The 17,445-nt window shown below is 43.4% G+C and overlaps 1 pseudogene; it reads left to right on the forward strand.

Annotated features, from left to right (window-relative positions):
- The first annotated feature begins 10,961 nt into the window (after positions 1–10,961).
- On the forward strand, positions 10,962–11,115 carry LOC116084047 (annotated as a pseudogene).
- The last annotated feature ends 6,330 nt before the right edge of the window (positions 11,116–17,445 follow it).

The following is a 17,445-nucleotide window of genomic DNA, read 5'->3' on the forward strand; positions in this document are numbered from 1 at the left end:
TGTTATGAGGATGTCTCAGTACAACAGATTATTAGGGAGTTAAGAAAGATCACCAAGAGCTCATGAAATTCTGGACTCCTGTTCCTCAGATGCTGGCTGCCTTGGCTTTTGCTTTGAAGCAGAGGGAAGGTCAGTGGAAGACCTATACAGATAGAAGCAGAAGGATCCTGACAGATCAGTGGTGAACATACAGGTTTAACTAACATGCACCCCCTTTCTGGGGAAGGCACATAATAAAATAGTAATGTATATTAGGAAGTTCTTAATGATATAAAACGGTCAGGGCAGAAGATTCTAGAAAAACTTCTGGAGTTCGGTTATCATATAAAACCTGGGCAGCCAATTCAAAACCCCGTAGAAATATTTTATGTCTGTATACTATTGTATCCTTTTCACAGAGCCTTGCCCTGTGGTAGCTGATTTCATTTTTTTTCAGAGCTAGGAATTGAAGCTGAGAACATGGATGTTAAGCAAGCATCCTGCCACTGGGTCAACTCCTCCTTCTTTACCTCCTCTTCTGAGACATGGTCTTTAAGTAGCCCTGGCTGGTCTTTATGTAGCACAGGCAGGTCTTTAATTTAACAATCCTTCTGTCTCAGCCTCCTGAGTACCTGGGATCACCAGCCTACATGACCAGGTTTTGGTTTAATTGATTTTCACAGTAACTCTATGGACAGGCCCTTGTGGGAGAAGAAATGAAAGCCTGTATTGGTACCCAGAATCCCAGGGCTAAACTCTTACTCCATTTTTACTAATTCAGAACCTTTTTTGCATTAGACCAGGGTTAGAAATGCAGGTTTCTCCATAGCCCCAGATCCCAGAGCTTTGGTCAGAATTTTTTTTTTTCTCAGATGCTAGGTAATTTGAGAAATTTCTGTTCAGATTACACAGCTTATTATTATTTTCGATTCAACAAACGAAGAGTAAATTAGAAGCAGGAATTCAATTAACAGTCAAAATAATATATTTTATGGCCTCATAGGAGGCAGACAGACACAGGAAGAGAGGACCCTGGGAAACTCCGGGTAAACACAGCATCTCTATCATGTGCTCACAGACTGCTGTGAATACTAGTGAGCACTTCAAAGCATTCTCTACACACCAGTCACTCTTCTGAGCATGTGCACACCTAACTGCCTTTATCCTTACAACTCCCTGGGGCTGGCCATCTCCCTCAAACACAAGGAACAGGAAACATAAACATTGACCATTAGGCCACAGTGGTCTGTGAATGCAGTATCCGAGAGTGAGATGCCAACTAATGGACTGAGTCAGAGATCAGTGGAGCAGGGAGAGGCAGGACTTCCCTGGCCAAGAATGAGGTGTTGGCTTGAATGGGAATGGCCCCATAGGCTCATGAGTTTAAATCCTTAGTTTCCAGCTGATGGGACTCTTTCAGAAGGATTGGGGGGTATGACCTTATTAGAGAAGTTGTATCTCCGGGACACTCCTCCCCCACTCTGAGGTTCCAAAGGCCTCCTGACATCTTTAATTTGTTCTCTCCATCCTGCTTGCAACTTGAGATGTGAGCTCTCAGCTGTTCCTGCCACCAGGCCTTCCTTCCACCATTGTGGACTCTAACCCTCTGGAATGGTAAACCCAATAAAACACTTTTTTTTTTAATAAGTTGCCTTGGCCATGGTGTTTTATCACAGCAATAGAAAAATGGCTAGTACAGACACCTGTGCTGCCTTCTCCCTCCTCCCATGTGTACATGGAGGGCAGCTTTACTCCTGCACAAAGCTCTCCATTCTACCACGCTGACTTGTCTAACTCCATATAAACTTTTGCCATTGCTGTTGTTTTTGGGTGGATTCTTTTTGTAGTTGTGTTATTTTGGTTTAGGATAGCTCACCTGTAGCCCAGGCTGACCTAGAACTTACTATGTACCCCAGGCTGGCCTCAGGCCTTTGTGCCACAGATTACTGCTCCCCCTTCTTTGTTCTTAAAGTCACTGGTTCTTTCCCTGACCCTTTATAGAGGTCACCTATAAAGGGTCAGGTAGCCCATACCTTTATCCTTGTCTCCTAAAACTGACTCCATCAGCTCCTGCCCTCCCCCTATCCCCATTGCAGTTAACGACCTAAGCATCCGTTCTGGTTGTCCTGTTAGAGGGTCCACAGCATTCCTGAGTCTCTCTCTTGTTTCTTCACTGGTTTAATCACTCAATCTTGAGGATGCTAATGTGTAAACACATTCCCAGAGTCCATACTTCTCTCACTGTGTCTTAGTTACTGTCTTATTGCTGTGACAAGACATCGTTACCAAGGCAACTTACAAGCGAAACTGTTTTAATGGGGACTTGTTTACAGTTTTAGAAGGTTAGTTCATTTCTATTATGGCAGGAGCATGGCAGGCAGGCATGGTGCTAGGGAAAGTGGCTGAGAGCCTCCATTCTGATCCACAGGTGGAGAGTGAGACTGTGCCTGTCTTAGAATCTCAAAGCCCATCCTAGTGACACACCCCTTCTAAGAAAGCCACACCACCTAATCCTTCCTAAACAATACACCAACTGGGAACCAAACATTCAACTGTAGGAGCCATGGGGGCCATTCTTATTCAAACCGTCACTACCTCTAGTCACCACCCTCTCTCTTGGCTCTGTGTGGTGGTGTCTTCTGTCTGGGTCTCTACTTTTCACTCAGATTTTCTGCTCAACATCCAGAGTGATCTTTGTGAACAAGGCTGACCTGACACTCTCCTTATAGACCCACACTGAGTCTTCAGTGCTTTGAAGTTAACGACTACACCCTATATTTGAAGAGACTTTGGGGATGTGATACTCATTGTACTAGTATCATTTCCCAGCCTGGCCTGCTACTACCCTGCTAGGCCAGTCCTTTCCCTTGTTATGTGACCAACTTGGTGACCCCTGGCTCAGGTCATTTCTCATTTCTTCCTGTGCTTAGGCCCAGGTTGCTAAAATTCCTTCCCAGAGGAAGTCATAAGCATTGCGTGCATCTTCTAAGGTCCAAATGACAAATGGAAGCATTATCCACCACTGTGGAGAACCAACGAGTTTATTGGGCTTCCTTACAGAACACAGGTGAGGGATTAATTACTAGAATGTGACACTTTTGTTGCAAAGAAAAAAAAATAAAGCCAAAAGACTGTACTGGAAAGCATTTACTTGGCAGGGATGATGACCATCAAAGCCACAGAGGAGTTCCCTTCCCTACGCTTCCTAGACTTAGTCTAGCCCCTCCCCAAGGCCCAGGGCCATATGCTCCTACGGGTTGAGAGTTTTATTTAACACTGAATCTAGGGACCTGGAGAAAACATCCTCAGATTCTTTTATAGTCCCTGACCTTGAGCACTCTCTCATGTGGCATGCTTATAGTCCCTGACCTTGAGCACTCTCTCTGGGTGGCATGAAAAATGCAGAGGGAAGGTACTCAAGGGAGGATCTGTATATGGCAACTAAAGCGTGTAATATCAGCACTCAGGAGGCAGAAGCAGAAGGATCATAAATTCAAGGTCAACCTGGGGGACAGTATGAGATGTGGTCTCAAGCAAGCAGGAAAGCAAGCAAATAAATTACCTTGAGAATACTTAGCAGGTCATGAAAGATTCTGCTTGGACAAATGTAAGAGGGTTTCATAGAGGAGGTAGGCTTCTGGCTTAACTTTTGAAGGAAAAGTCAGAGAATGGGAAGCAATTCTAGGCAGAAGGAAAAGCTAGGAGGAAGTTGGGTTGTGGGGTGGAGGCTAGGAAGGCTGGGTGTACATGAGTGTGTGCAAATCAGAATGTGGTACCTAGATAAACCACATCACTCTCAACTGGGAAAGGATTAGACATGCAGATCTTGGTGTTCCACTGGGTGTCAACTGTCATATTTTGGGCTTGGTATCTGTAGACATTCATTTTTTTATTGTCTTTGAGATCCTGGGGACAAATGCATTTCTGTGAGTGTTGGTGCTGACCACATCAGTGAGTGCCACTGTTATGTTATAACCTCTGCTGGTGCTTAGTGCCCCGCCAAGCTTGTCACCTCCTCTGTGTGAGTCACAATCATATTCTCATATGGCCCTTCCCAACTTCTTCCTGGAAATTAAAGCAGGGTGTGGCAGAGCACACCTGGAATTCCAGGACGCTGTGGGCTGGGACAAGAAAATAACTGTAGGTTTGAACCTGGCTGGTCTACAGTGAGTCCTACGTCAGCCAGGACTATGTGATAAGATTGTGCTAAGAGAGAGAGAAGGTAAGGAAAGAGAGAAGGTGGCATAAGCACTCCCTATACCCCTATGTTGGCCTGTTTTCTTCCATCACATTGCTCAGCTTTGAGTCCATGTTCTGCTTTCTGTTTTCTTCCTTGTCAGCTCTTCCAGCCCCAGTAGAAGGCAGAATTTACAAAAGCAAAGTCTTGTGTTTTTATTTCACTGATATATTGTCCATGTTAGCACAGAGCCTGTCATGTGATGAGTAAATTATACCACATAACTTCTGTGGTGGTTTGACTATGCTTGGCCCAGGATCAGGCAGTGGCGCTATGAGGAGGTGGGGCCTTGTTGGAGTAGGTGTGGCCCTGTTGGAGGAAGTGTGTCACTGTGATGATGGGCAATGAGACCCTCCTCCTAACCCATGTGGGAGCCAGTCTTCTCCTAGCAGCCTTCAGATGAAGATGTAGAACTCTCAGCTCATCCTGCACCATGCCCGCATGGATGCTGTCATGCTTCTGCCTTGATGATAATGAACTGAAGCTATGAACCTGTAAGCCAGCCCCAATTAAATGTTGTCCTTGTAAGAGTTACCTTGGCTATGGTGTCTGTTCATAGCAGTAAAACCCTAACTAAGACAACCTCCTAGGTAGCTTCAGTTAAATTCATTGGCTAAGCCAGAATTTAGCCCTTAATCCAAAGATAGTTCACCATTTATTAAATCCCACAAGCTGAGTCTATTAAATCCCACATGTTGGGAGTTCACCAGAGGGAAGCTGACCCTGGATGGGACTAGAGAAAGGAACCACTGAGAGAACCCAGAAGAGTAAAGAGGCAGAGAGGAGGATTACAGAGGGAGCATGGTGACAGGAGACAGGTGATGAAAGAGGAGTGGAAGAGGAGCCATCCTAATGGTGGAGAAACTCCAACCTCAAAAATCCAGAATATCTCTCAGAAACTGAGACCCAGGTGAAAGGGCTGCTAGAGGCTCCTCTGGCTGTCTCTCTCCTCTAGACAATACCCTGGCACCCTTTCCTTAGTGACTGAATGTTCTAAAAGCAGCTCACCCTGAACAAGGCAACTTGAGGGTCTCCAGTTCCTTCAGCAGATCCAGCTGACAATACAAACCCAAGGGCCCATCTGACCCCTATGCAGCTCCTGGGAGCAGAGCTGGCTCTCCTGGCTCTCCTTTGCTGCTGGGAAGGCTCTGGGCCGGGGTAGCTCTTAGGGAGCGTGGCTGGGACACATGTCCTTGCCCCTTTAGGCAGCAACTGCTCAGTTGTTTCTCCGTGAAGTGTGGTTTCCTCATAGGGAACCTGTTTGATTCACTTTGAATTTATCCTTCCTCTTCACCGTGGTGTGGGGAAAGGTCAGCCTGAGCTCTTGCTCCTAAGCTAAGTCAGCAAACATAATTCCTTATTTACTGTTCTAGCATGGCCCCAGGGCGGCTCTTTTGAGGCAGACCAAGGTGAGGTAAGGAGAGTCAGAAGTTGGAGTGTGTATGAGGGAGAGGAAGACTGTGCCACCCCACCTCATCCCTGCCCTCACGGCCTCTCTTAAAGAACCTCCTTGTTACCTGATATGTCACGGGGTCTCAGTCTCTCAGCCATTTATTGTCCCAAGTCTTTTCCAAGGCATGTACCCAGAAAGTTTCCTAACTCTCCAGATGCAAGGCCAATTTTTCTAGTGTATCTAGAAAAACTCTAAATCATTTTGTTGTGGTACTGCCTGACATGGAGGGTGTGAGAGGCCATGCAATCTTCTTAAATGAAAAGCACTGTCCAGATAGCATGACATCCAAGATGAATCGCTACATAATTTTGTTTTTTGTTTTGTTTTGTTTTTTGTTTTTGTTTTTTGTTTTTTGTTTTTTTGTTTTTTCGAGACAAGGTTTCTCTGTATAGCCTTGGCTGCCCTGGAACTCACTCTGTAGACCAGGCTGGCCTCGAACTCAGAAATCTGCCTGCCTCTGCCTCCCAAGCGCTGGGATTAAAGGCTTGGGCCACCACCACCTGGCTAATTTTTTTTTTTTTGAGACAGACTGCCATTATGTAGATCAGGCTGGCCCTAGACTTATAGAATAGGACTGCCTCATGCCAATATTCCTGGCCATCACTCCATGAGTATTGATCCTGTTCCACCAGAAGTTCTTACCTTCGTAAGCTTCGCTTAACAGGCAAGATAGATACTAAATAAATAATTATGAAAAGGAGGGATATAAAGGAGGGGGAAGTCCAATGCACCCGTAGAGCTTTCAGTGGGGGCACTAGATACAGTATTAGTGCCTGAATAAGTTCCTTGAGACTGAGCAGGCATTTTTAGCTCGGTTGGGATAGTGCATAACAAGTGTTCTACATATGTAGTTACATATGTGTAGGTTCAAGATGCGGGGTGAGGTGGGAAAGACCGACACAGAGGCAGAGAGAGAAGTGCTGGAAAATGTCAAGTCTCATGTGGCCAAGCTGTAGAAAGCACAGCAGAACCAATGACAATGTCAAATACAGTAGGCTCTGCATACCCTGTCAGAGTTTGGAGGACCAAAAGCCATTTCTCTCCTAACTGTACATGACAAATGGCTTTTCCAGCTTATAAACAAAGGACCTATTGGGCTTTCTTGTTTCTGTTCAAATGTACTTATTTATTTAGCTGTGATAGAGATGGAAACCCCAACCTTAGGCATGCTAAACAAGTCTTTATAATGCTTTCAGAGACATGTTGGCTAGAGCCTGTCACCAGGCCCAAGATAGTACCAAGTGAAGCACATAATCCCCACAAGACCGAACAGGCTTGTTGCAAAAGTTTCGTGAACATGGAGGCAGCCCGTACCAACATGCTAGTGAGAGAATAGAAATGTCTCTCTGTGTGACTTTGATGTACAGGTCAGCTAGCACAGCCTCCGCCAGCTATCCTCGCAGGACAGACAGGCTGAGGATGCCGAGTCAATGCAACTGGGAAACCTTACAGTAGAAGTCCCCAAAGTCTGCTATGTGGTGACTCCAGGTCACCAGCATTCAGTTCTGGCCCCTGTGACAAGGTAGTGAGACAGCAGAGCTTGTCTTCCTTTTGCCACTGCATCCCTGTGATGAAGCTCACTTACCTGCTGGATGCTGGCTTTGGAGGAGCACTTACATGGTCCTGCCAGTGGTCCACATGCCTGATCTGGCAAAGCTGGCTGTAGCTACATCTGGAAATGTAGCCTCATGCTTTCCTACAGATATTTGGCTCTATGTCCTCTAATAGTCAGCACTGGTGGGGGAGGAAGTATATGAAGCCTGGTACATGCCCACTGTATGCAGGCAGATCGTTGGTGCTCATTAGAGCCATTTTTAGAGGTATATAAAGCCGAGCTTTACAATCAGTAGAAGAATCAAAATGGAAACCCAGGCTCTTCTGCCACCATCCTGCTTAGTTTTGTTACATGCTTCTTCTGCCTTACTCATTTCTTTTAAAATGGTATTTACAGGGCTGGAGAGAGAGCTCAGCACTTAAGGGTGCTTACTACTCTTCCGGGGGACCAGAGTTCAGTTCCCAGCATCCGTGTCAGATGACTCACAAGCACCTCTGACTCTAGCTCCAGGGCATCTACCACCTCTGACCTCTGTGGGCACTCGCAGCCTGGTTGACCTGGAACTCATTATGTAGACCAGTTGGTCTTCTAACTCACAGAGATTCTCTTACCTTTGCCTCCAGAATGCTGGGATTAAAGGCGTGTACCCCCTGTGCCCAACTTCTAAAAGTGCACTTACACTTTTAGAGTGCCTTCTACTGTAAGCATGTTGTCCTAAAGTTGAAACTGCCTTCAGGGAGTTCTGCTTTATTTCAGCATCTGCAGTACTGAGTTTCTCAGGTTTAATAATTTGCTTTTTCTGACAAAAGGTAATTATGAAGAATCAAGTAAGAAAATACACAAGGTCACAATTTACAAGAGCCCAGGATTTTAGCAGCCTGGTTAACATAGAGACCTTATCTCAAACAAGAAAATTACCATAAGATATTTTAAGCACTTGTTTATTTCTATGTAGGGAAAGAGGAATATCATTTTTATATCTTCATAAAACAGAAATGACACTGTCTCCTTGGAAATAGTGAACAGATTTATTTTCAAAATGGCATCCTGTGTTGTAGTCTTTATTTAATCTCAATCAGAGGTTTCTATCCCACCTTCAATCATTCAGTTCCCAGATAAAAGACACACAACTGTTATATTTATTAATATGCCTTTTATGTTCTAGAGCTGGGCAGATATCCGCCCTCTAAGCTATTAGAATCTACTTCCCCATCAATAACCCAGAGTAATAATTTTCTATGTTCTATCTGGGCAGCTCTTAACTCCAATTGGCCCGCTCTCCTGGCCATGTTTTCATGTTTCTTGGTGGCTTCTCCTCCCTCCTTTTTGCTCCTCATGGCTCTCCTGTGACCCCAAGCCTGGGAACCCAAACTCCACCTACCTCTCTTCTGCCCAGCTATAGGCTGTCGGCATCTTAATTCGAACACAAGTTTTAGATTAAGGAGCAAGGTCCTATATATGTCACTTGATAAGTAAGGACTCTCTCATCCCTGAAGCAACCAGGCAAGCATTTAGCATTACAAGACTTAGTGGTAGACCAAAGCTCAACAGTCCAATAGTATATGGACCAGGCTGGTCTTGAACTCCTGAGTTCAAGTGACCCTCCTACTCAGCCTCAGGAGTGGCTGGGCTACAAATGCTGGAAAAAGAATGGTGTTACAGAACTAGTTGTGTTCTTTTGTTTTCAAACAGTCTTACTGTGTAGCCTGGTTTCAAACTAGTAAAAGTTTTCTGAGTGTTTAGGGCTACAGGTAGACTTCCCAAAGCCTGGGATTACTCTTTCCTTCCTTTATCCTTTGCTTATTTTTTAAAAAGTCTTTCTCCTTTTCTTGTTTTTGAAGTCTTTTTATGTAGCTGTTCCAGAGCTCACTGTATAGACAAGGCTGGCATCGAACACGCTGAACTCACTCTGCTTCAGCATCACAAATTAGACGTATGAACCTTCACATCTAGCTTCTGGTACTGACTTTCACTTAAATATAATCTCATCAATGACTTACCAAAAGGACTTTTGGTTGTCTTCACTGAAGGGATAGCTCTGAGAACCTGCTGCAATCTCTACATTCTGAGCACCCTGCCCTTTCTGGAAGGAGGAGGGAGGAGGAAAGTGAGAGGAGGAGGATGAGGAAGAGGAAGAGAAAGAAGAGGAGAAGACAGAAAGGCCACTAAGGGGTAGCAATTAGTATTCTGGGGGACAGGGTGTGGATATATGATATAAATATTCAGGAGGAAGTATTTTTGAAATTAAGGTAATAATCACAACTTTCCTAGAAAAATCAAGTGACAGGGCTGGAGGTGGCTCAGTGGTCAATTCAAGCATGAAGAACAACTCCAGCCCCCAGCATTGGCAAGGTAGAGAGGATTCTCAGAGCAAGCTGGCCAGCTAAGCCAGTCAAACTGAGCTCTAGGTTCAATATAGAAACTAGAGAGCAACTGAGGAAGACATCTGATGTTCACCTCAGACCTCCACATGCACACATACATGTGACCATACATGTGACCAAGCATGCATGCACACCACAACACATAGACATGAAAGAAAAAATGAAGAAGAAAGACAGAGTGACTGTTATTTATTACTCTAGGACAGGATTTCTTTCTTTCTCTTTTTCTTTTTCTTTTTCTTTTTCTTTTTTTTCTTTTTTTGAGACAGGGTTTCTCTGTGTAGCCCTGGCTGTCCTGGAACTCACTTTGTAGACAAGGCTGGCCTCGAACTCAGAAATCCGGCTGCCTCTGCCTCCCAAGTGCTGGGATTAAAGACGTGTGCCACCACTGCTCCGCCTACGACAGGATTTCTTAAACTTTCTCTACTTATGACCTCTTTTTGCCTCAGGAATGCAATATATATAATTATATTAATTATATATATAATAATTATAGTTATTAGCACATCAACTATGGTGATTATATATGATTATATATTAGGTACATAAGCATATATAATCATATGTAATATATTAATCATACAATATATGTTAGGTGTACTAATCAAACACATATATTAAATCATAAGAAATTTACTTTAAAATAACTCTTTAGAATGCATGTAATTTTATCAGTTTTTAAAGACAGAGGCAAATCAGCATGCTAATGAGACTGATGCCCTGATATATTTTTACATAAAAATTAGATGTTGGGGCTTAGTTGGTAAAGTGCTTGGCACTTAAGCATGGAGATTTGAGTTCAGTCTCTAGTTTACGTGTAAATCTGGGCATGGTAGCATGTACCTGTATTTCCAGCACTGGGGGGAGGATGCAGGAAGATCTCTGAGGCTTGCCATCCAGCCAGCCTAGCCAAATTGTTTGTGAGATTTGTTGTCTCAAAAATAAGATACTGGCGTTGGCGACATGGCTCAGTGGGTAAGAGCACTGACTGCTCTTCCGAAGGTCCTGAGTTCGGATCCCAGCAACCACATGGTGGCTCACAACCACCCGTAATAAGATCCAATGCCCTCTTTTGGTGCATCTGAAGACAGCTGCAGTAAATTACGCTGGAGCAAGCCAGGCCTGCAGAGGTCCTGAGTTCAACAGCAGCCACACACATGATGGCTCACGGCGATCTGTACAGCTACAGTGTACTCATACACATAAAATAAATAAAATAAATCTTTAAAAAGAAAAAGATACTGAAAAAATAAGCAACTGAAAAAGAGAAGCAACATCAACCTCTAGTCTCCACACACATGCACATATATCCACACCCTTACAGAATTAAATCTTCATTAAATATCTGACACTATTGCTTCTTGGCCTTTTGGCTAAGATCAAGTGAAGTATCTGACACTGTAGTATGTAAAGTACTTTTAATATTTTTCAGTTGATTTGATTTGTAATTATCAACACTGAAAATGCTGCTTCACATAAATATGTAGTATGAAATAGCAGAAGTATGTTTAGGACCATTTCAGAAATGGTTGGGAATTTCACCCTAATCTGTAAAATGAATATTATCTGTATATTTTCATTAATTCTGGGAATTAACTCAACAGCAGTTATTCCTTAGCCAGCTAGTTCCCCAAACAATCTTACACTATTTCAAAGCTTAGGCCTTAGCTGGGCAGGGTCTCAACTAGCTCATCTAAATTAACCCGACCACCTAGCCCCATCCAGCCCCATGGCTAATTATACCCTCCCAGCTCCTGGTCATATCAGTCTCTCCTATCATCTCTCCTGGTGCAAAGCTTTCCTCTTTCTTCTCAGAGTTCCTTTCTCCCTCCCAGGAAGTCCCGCCTTCCACTTCCTTCCCAACTAATTGGCCATCAGAATTTTTTTTAAAGATTTATTATTTATTTATTTATTTATTTATTTATTTATTTATTTATTATATGTAAGTACACTGTAGCTGTCTTCAGACACTCCAGAAGAGGAGGAGGGCATCAGATCTCGTTATGGATGGTTGTGAGCCACCATGTGGTTGCTGGGATTTGAACTCGGGGCCTTTGGAAGGGCAGTCAGTGCTCTTAACTGCTGAGCCATCTCTCCAGCCCCCGGCCATCAGATTTTTATTAAAGCCAATCAGAGAATGCTTTAGGTAAGTGAGGAAGAACAGAGAGACACAACTTCGCACTGTATACCCCAACAGTAATTCCAAACCAAAATTCACAAAACTCAGGTCAATGACTCAAGTAGCATTTTAAAATTCAAATATTCTAGCATTATCCATGCCAAAAAATAAGCTGTTCTGATACCTACATAATGAGAAAGATAGGAAAAGGCAAAGGCCTTTTTCTAGAATTAAGCCATTGCTTTCTGAGACTAGAAAGCTCATATGGACCGTAAAAACCCTGCAATTCCGAGCATGCAGCAGCCTCTAATGTGAGCCAGGCTTTGGGGCACTGTTCCTTGGCTTCGTGTGGCAGGACAATGGCTGTAATGGCTGTAGTGCAGAGTACACATGGCCTAGTCCAGAACCTGGGCTTCCTTCACCCAGTCACAGGATGCCCCACAGGTGAACGATACCAGGAAGTCCTCAGTTTTGCTGCATATCTGATTGTGAGTTAAAGTTGGGCCATTGTGCATTCAGAAACCTTGTTCTATTTTGCTACAACTTTCATGACCTACCACTTTCAGTTATGTAACCCCTTTGAGGGTCATGACCCATAATAGAATTACTGTAGGGAGAGCATTGCCAGTGATCACAGTGGTGAGGAGCTTTCCCAAGAGAGGCAAGTCATAGCTGGGGAGCAGTAGTAACATTTGGCATTGAGGAATGGGTTTCAGAGCCGTCAGGGCTCACATTTTTGGCTGGCTGATGCCGATGGTCAGTCAGAAGAAACACAGTGTCCTTAGTGGCTATTCCCAGCAGTAGCTGCTCAGGTCACCCGCTTATCTCTTGGAATCAGGCCAAATCATGAGTTTTGATGACTTGAAATTTGAGCTGTGGGGAATTTAATAGAGGCTGCAATGTTTTCAAATCAAATGAGCAAGTAGGCATCTATTCCACTGGAGACTTTCTTGTTCCCTTGTGTTGCCAAGGCCCAAATCCAGAGCTTTGTGTTCTGTCATTGACTCCTGTAGTGGTAAATTGTTAAACTACTCTGAGCTCCCAGGAGGTGACTGTAATTCTCGCCCTGCCAGAGTTCTCTGGATTCATGAATGAAAAGACACACACATGCAACCTTTATATTTTGATATGCCTTAACTAGCTCAATGGTTGGGCCACTGCTGAATATCCATGTGGCTAAGTGCCCTTCAATATTCCTGAGTTAATACTTGTTAAATCTATATGTCATCTCTGCTACCTCAGACCCAATCGGGAAGCGACTCCTGGGACCACTTTCCCTGATTCTTACATGTTGGTGGGCTCTTAAGTCTGATTCTCTGCTTCATCGTCATGGTGATTCAGTTCCTTCCTCTTCCTTTTGTCCCTTGTCTGGGGAGTCTTTTGCCTCCCTGCCCAGTCATTGGCTGTTAGTAATTTTATAGACTAATCAAAAACCAATTGGAGACAGGGAACTTTAGTATTTGGACACATAGATTCCCATGTGATTTGGGAAGCTAAATGAAGACAAAACATTAGAACAAATCCCCAGCAGTTCCCCTCTGTAGTTCTGCTAGAGTCTTAAAAAAAAAAAAATAAAATAAAAAGACCATAATCGCTAGACTTTTAAGATTTTCACAGGGCTTTTTCGGGCTTGCTTTACAGAGTGGGGAATGATTGTTGATGTAAGTCTTAACTCTTTACTCTTCATTCATTCATTCGTTCATCTACAATAGTCATTGGACATTTACAATGTGCCAGGTACCTTCATGGCACTGGGAATAGAGAAGCAAATGAAAGAAACAGATCTCTCTGTTCTCATGACATGAAAATTCTACAGAAGGGACACAGAATCCCAAATAAGTGCATATTGTACCAGGTGATGAAAAGAACTACCTAAGCACACTGAGGTGACAGGTAGAACAGAAGGACACTTGAAATAGGTTGAAGTATAAAGCTCTGTTATGAACTTACCTGAGTAGACATCTGGCTGAAGGACTGGAGCAAGCCTTGCAGTTCTTTGGAGAGAGTACTGCAGAGGTGCTCAGGCAAAGACAGGCTCATGTAGGACCATAATGTGGTTTGTGAGTGACAAGATTAAATATACTGTGCCTACTAGTGGTGCCAAAGAGTGGCTTTAAGAATTGGTCTTAACTCACAGCCAGACATTAGCCAGAGCTTGGGGAACTCCGTGGAAGAGGAGGAGGAAGGATTGATGGTAGAAGCCAGAGGGGTGGAGGACACCATGAGAACACAGCCCATAGAATCAACTAAGCAGGGCTCATGGAGCTCACAGAAATTGAAGAGACAATCATGGAGCCTGTCTGAGTCTGAGCTAGGTCCTCTGTACATAGGCTATGCTTGTGTAGCTTGGTGTTCTTGTGGGACTCCTAACAGTGAGGGTGGGGTTGCCTCTGACTCTTGTGTCTGCTCTTGGGATCCTTTTCCTCCTCCTGGGTTGCCTTGTCCAGCCTTGATTTGAGATTTTGAGCCTAGTATTAATGTAACTTGGTATGCTATGTTCAGTTGATATCCCTGGGAGGCCTGCTGTTTTCTGGAAGGAAATGGAGGAGGAGTAGATCTGGGAGAGAGGGAGGGGAAACTATGGTTGGGATGTAGTGTATGAGAGAAGAATAAATTAAAAAAAAAAACTGAATTGGTTTTAAAGGGAAACTGTCCTCTGGTTTGAATGCAATGATTTTATCTCTTTTACTTTGGTAAGGTCAAGTTCAGAAGTAGATCTAAGAAAAGAAGCCCACGCCCTTTAATGAGTGCCCAGTGCTGTGAACTGGCTCTATCTTTTTCTGAAAGCTTTCTAATAAACCTATTTACCTGGATCAGCAATTCTCAATCTGTGGGTAGTGATCCCCTTGGCAAACTTCTGTCTCTGAAAATATTTACATTATAATTCATAGCAGTAACGGAATTACAGTTAGGAAGTAGCAACAAAAATAATGTTATGGTTATGGGTCACCAAAACCCAAGGAACTGCATTAAAGGATGGCAGCGTTAGGAAGGTTGAGAAGCACTGCCCTAGACTTTTTGTTACTTTTGCTGTTGATGTTATTTGCTTTTGAGATAAGAGTTTTGCAGTGTTGTACAGGCTGACTTCAAACTTGCATTCATCCTCCTGCCTCTCAGCCTTCCACATTCTGGGATTACATGCATCTATAACCATAGCTGCCTTGGTCTAGAACATTTAATAAAAGCTATAAAACTGTGTGTACCCAGTGACTTGGTACTTTACTTCGTGGAATGTTTCTAACAAAGCAAAAGGAGAAAAGAGGGAAGCAAAAATTTTCATCAGCGCTCTTTACAGGGCTTTATAAATTATGTGTGAACATTTTCTAACAATTGTAATTCTCCATAATGGAAAGGAACAATAAAAATAAATAATGAACATCAGCATGCTCAAAGTTTATAAGGCTGTATGAATGACACATGGAGACAATGGTAATAAGTGGAGATTTACTGTGTGGAGTGGGAAATAAAAGATTCAAGCCTGCATATTTATCTGATTAAAATTATGAAAAAGATATTGATGCATTTTATGATGACCAAAAGAGTATTAGGAGAGCATTAAATAGACAATAAATCCATGCTGGATCTTGCTTTCTTCTATTGATATCTACAAGTCAGGATTTGTTGTTATTCTTGTTTTTCTCTGAGACAGAGTCTTGTGTAGCGTAAGTTTGTCTCTGACGTGCAGCAGCACACCTGGGCAGATTTTTTTCTAAGATTTTAGCATTCACACATTGCGGGTTTTTGAAAATGCAGGACTGTTCCCTAGGCACTCAGCTTATGTAGCAGTGGTGAGATATTTGCACATGGAATCTTGAGGGACAGGGTGTGGCTTGTGTAGTGACCTGGGCTATGGCTCAGCAGAGCATTGCTTGTTGTGATTTTGGATTTAGAGCTACACGTACAGATCCACAGGCTGGGACAGCAAACCAACAGAGGCTCTAGCAGAGGCAGCTAAACATCAGCTAACGAAAACTCAGGTTACCATTTGGGATGAGGGGCCGGAGGACAGAGCTTCTGCACAGGTCCCCAAGGACTAAGCTGCAAGTCAAAATGGCACCCACAATGAAGTTTATGTCAACGTGCAGAAACAGTTAGTGGACCATGCCCTTCATCCCAGCACTCAGGAGACAGAGGCAGGCAGATCTCTGAGTTGAAAGCCAGTCTAGTCTACAAAGGGAGTTACAGGACAACCCGAGCTGCACAGAGAAAACCCGTCTCTGAAACAAAACAAACAAAAAAATAAAACAGAAGAAACAAAAGAAACTGAGCAACTTATCTGACTTTCTCAGAAGCAAGGGGTATGAGACATAAGAACCAAATGTCTCTAAATAGCTCATTTTCTTTAGCAACTAGAGTAAAGTTCCCTCTGCTTCGGTCTCTGTATAAAACACTCATGCGCCACCACGCAGACCACACATGGAGCCTTTCACAGCTTTGTTCCTGTTTTCTTCAAGCCTCCCCTGTTTGGGGGGACTATATATTAAGCAAAATTCGTAGCTGTGTGCACCCACTCTCCTAGCAGTTGAGAGGAAGAGGCAGGAAGTTATAGAGTTGGCAGCAGGCTTGAACTGTTATACAGTCGGTTCTAGCCTAACAAAGTCTGAAACACTTAGTGAGACGCTGTCTTAAAGAGCCAAAAGCAAGCGGCAAACAGAGACTTCAGCCACCAAAGAAATAAAAGAAAGAAACAAAAAGCCAACCTTTTCATACTTGGGCTAATGGGATACTTCTTCTATTTAAGAGAATGAACTATGCCCAACTCTGGAACCAAGTCAAATGTAAAATAAAATAAACAGATGTGCTTCATAGCTGTGGTCCCAGCTACTCAAAAGACTAAGGCAGGATGGGAACTTGACCCCCTGAGTTTGATACTAGCTTGGGCAACATAAGCTCAAAAAATAAAGCAAATAACCAAAGCCTACAAATGTCTTTAAATAAATGTGTTGTAACTGTCTACTGTGGCAGAGCTGAAGACACCAAGTGTTTATGTGGGACAGTTGTCATACCATTTGGGTGAGTACCAGCATCTAATGTCATAGTCATCTCTTAATGGGACGAGGGACACCCCAAAGCAAAATACTGTGCAGGCTGAACATTGGGACACCTTCATGTCTCTCATGTTTGTGGCCACTGACCAAGTTCTCCCTGTCTTGTGCTTTGGGTACCATTTTGTAGAGTCTTTTTAATTTTTTTTAAGATTTATTTATTACTATATGTATGCACACTGTAGCTGTCTTCAGACACCAGAAGAGGGCATCAGATCTCATTACAGATGATTGTGAGCCACCATGTTGTTGCTGGGATTTGAACTCAGGACCTCTGGAAGAGCAGTCAGTGCTCTTAACTGCTAAGCCATCTCTCCAGTCTGAGTCTTGGGTTTTTTGTTTGTTTGTTTGTTTGTTTGTTTGTTTTTTGTTTTGCGAGACAGGGTTTCTCTGTATAGCCCTGGCTGTCCTGGAACTCACTCTGTAGACCAGGCTGGCCTCGAACTCAGAAATTCACCTGCCTCTTCCTCCCAAGTGCCAGGATTAAAGGCATGCACCACCACAGCCCGGTCTGAGTCTTGTTTTTAAATTGGTGTTTATCATCTGTTTTTCTCCATTATCATGTAGACTTCTTGAGGAGAGGGTCCACGCCTGTTTTATTTTCTATTGGTTTTCACATCTACGTCTGACCCATGATATTTACTTTCCTTATTTTTTTTTTTTTTTTTTTTTT

Source organism: Mastomys coucha, unplaced genomic scaffold, assembly GCF_008632895.1.
Source record: "Mastomys coucha isolate ucsf_1 unplaced genomic scaffold, UCSF_Mcou_1 pScaffold8, whole genome shotgun sequence".
NCBI lineage: Eukaryota > Metazoa > Chordata > Mammalia > Rodentia > Muridae > Mastomys > Mastomys coucha.